The sequence below is a fragment of the Crocuta crocuta genome, unplaced genomic scaffold (assembly GCF_008692635.1).
Source record: "Crocuta crocuta isolate KB4526 unplaced genomic scaffold, BGI_CrCroc_1.0 scaffold193, whole genome shotgun sequence".
Classification (NCBI taxonomy): Eukaryota; Metazoa; Chordata; class Mammalia; order Carnivora; family Hyaenidae; genus Crocuta; species Crocuta crocuta.
In genome coordinates this window covers 6,817,332-6,820,236 of record NW_027529624.1, presented here as the reverse complement: position 1 = coordinate 6,820,236, position 2,905 = coordinate 6,817,332, and positions in this window count along the sequence as shown.

The window sequence follows — 2,905 nt, the reverse complement described above, 5'->3', positions numbered from 1 at the left end:
TGTACGTGGGGGGCTCTCAAGTCCATGGTGTTAAGGAAGAGACAGGTTACAGACTTGTATAGGCATTAGCAGCGCCCAAATGTTAACACAACCAGCTTATAGGTGTGCTGGGAATAACCTGGAATTTTTATCGATGACCAGGTAAAGGCATTCTTGATCTCAGGTTTTTCCTCCCAATCATTGCCTTATCCAGTGTTCTATAAAGAATAAGTCTTATTGTTTTTGTCATAGGACACATTTTACTCAAAAAATACTTTTTTAATGTTTATTTCTGAGAGAGAGAGTACCAGTTGGGGAGGGGTGGAGAGAGAGGGAGACACAGAATCTGAAGCAGGCTCCAGGCTCTGAGCTGTCAGCACAGAGCCCGACATGGGGCTCGAACCCACAAAACACAAGATCTTGCCCTGAGCCGAAATTGGACGCTTAACTGACTGAGCCACCCAGTGCCCCCCAAAATTCTTTGGGACACAGAGGAAGAGAAGGGAATGGGGAATGAAGGTTTCGCTGCAATGGGAATCACCTCGTCTACCTTGTGTGCTATAGGAGGGTCAGATGTGAGGAAGCGTGCTCAGTGAGTGTCGGCTTCTGTCTCTGTCCTCCTCACACGGAGCACCCATGCTGGGGCCCCCGCTTGGACATGTCTCTTAGTCCCAACGAGCCTCTGTTTCCTCCTGAGGAAGGAGAAGGGTGGTTTCATGTGCCCAGGCAGCCCTGGATGAGGCCGGAGATCTCTGCACAGAAGCCAAGAAGGGGCTTGTGGCTTGGGAGTCCGCTAGCAGAACTGAAGCTTAGATCCTGATCCCGACCCTGAGGCCATCTCCCCAAAAGCCAAAACTGTGGACTCTTAACATCAGGACAGAAGAGGGTGCTGGGTGTCCTTTGGAGGTTTGAGGCTAGTACATCTGTTTCCTGAACATTCTGGGGTCTTAAATGGGCTGGCGTGGTCAGGGAGGACTTCCTGTAGGAGGAGGGCTTCAGCTGGTCTTGGAAGGATGGTGCGGGCAGCTCCCGGTACCTGTAGGGGCACCCTTGCTCTCAGCCTTGCAAGGAAGCCCCCATCAAGAATGGACTGGTGACAGCTGACATCTGCGGAGGGTATATGGTGGACTTGGCACACTGTCCTTGTGATTGGCCCACACACTAGCCTGGGGGCAGGACTGGAGGAAACTCACAAAGGGGAAGAGTGTACTGGAACCGGGTGGTGGCAGAGGCCTGGGTCCCTGTGCCTTCTGTATAAAACCATTGCCCCTTGCTTCTCTAGGATTTTGCAGCCATACGTCACATCCGTTCTGGCCCACGGGGCTACCTGGACGCCCCCAGGTGGTCTCTTGCAGATATGACCAGTCTCTTGGGTAAGCGGATGTCTCGGGGTTCCCCGGGGCGGCCTGGTTTGGTCCTACTGGGCCCGCATCGCCCCTAACCCAGCCTTCTAGTGGGGTCCCGTTTTGAATGATGATTTTGTAGCCACTCTGAATCTATATAGGTCTCAAGTCAGGTGGCCTTCATTTCATGCTGGGGCAGGTCCTTGGGGCTGGGCCACGTGCCCATGAGAAGTGGGGAGCTTTAAAAAGGGGATGATAGTGGAGATCGGGACGCAAGGTGCTGGCAGAGGCCCTGGGGCTGGTTGGTGCCCTGGCCTTGACCTACTGATGCTCCGCCTGATGGGTGGTGGGGCGGAGCAGGGTGTCTGGGTCGTATCTGGAGCACTGGGTCTTTGTGGGCTGGTTTTGAGAATCCGCCAAGAAACTCCATGCAGACTCTAAAGGTGACCTGCATAAATACTGCCCTCGAGGGCAAAGGTGACAGAGGCCATATAAGGCCCCTGCCTTGCACAGTGGGGGCAGGAGAAGCCCTGGAAACTTCTTTGCTCTCCCCACCATCCCATACCCATGCTGCTCCTGTCGGGGCTCTACCTGTCCCTTACCCAACTCCTCCAGCCGCCAGGCTGCCCTGGGCCTCCTTAAACCATCCCCACAAGTGGCCAGAGGGACTGCCCAGAGATAGCCCCCACGACCCTTCCTGGCTCCAGGGCTTCAGGGTTGGGCCAGGTCCACTCGATGCACCCCCCGGCATTCTGTGCTCCCCAGACAGGCCACGCCTCCGAGCTGGGGCTCCTTACATTTCCCTGAGCTGTCCTGCACATCAGGACTGTCCCCCCCGCCCCTCCTGGGCGAGGTCCCTCCCTCCCTTCCCCTGTAAGCCCTTCTCCCCTGCTCCTCCCTGCAGGCCCCCTCCCAAAAGCCCACGTTGCTTTGCCCCTCAAGCCACTCATTTGTACCGCTTCTCTCTTCCTTGCCTCTGGCCTCAGACTCCACATCTCTCCCGCCGCCCGGGGCTGGCCTGGAACCAGGTACCGGAAGAGTATATTCTCCCCCAAGGGGGCCCTGTGGAATCTGGCTTTTCTCCTAGAGGGAAGTCGGATTTTGGGAAGAGGAAGCTGTGCTCACAGCTGCCTAGAAGCAGCAGAATGGGGTGGGAAAGACGCTGCCAGACAGGCAAGGGGGAGGAGGGGCTGTCGGTGGGGATCGGTCCTCTCTGCTGAATGTGGGTCCAGAGAGGGTCAGCCGCTTGTCCAAGATCACGCAGAAATTTGGGGCAAGGCCAGGACTTTGGCCTAGATGTGTCGTACTTCTTCAGCCCTTCTGGAGAGGCTGACTGCAGGCTGGGCAGAAGGGTGGGTCTCTGCTGCCCCACGAGACCAAACCNGGAGTGGGCCCTGCATTGAGGGGAAGGAAGGGCTCAGGGCTGGCAGCTGGGGTGGGAGGAGGCCTGTCTTTGATTCTCTGATGCTCACACTTTGTGGACCCCTGGGGAACGCCTGAGTCATCGCTGAGCCGGCAAACATATTTAGCTCCTTTCATTGTCCCTAATAAATCAATTTCTCCAGGTCTCTCACACCTGCCCC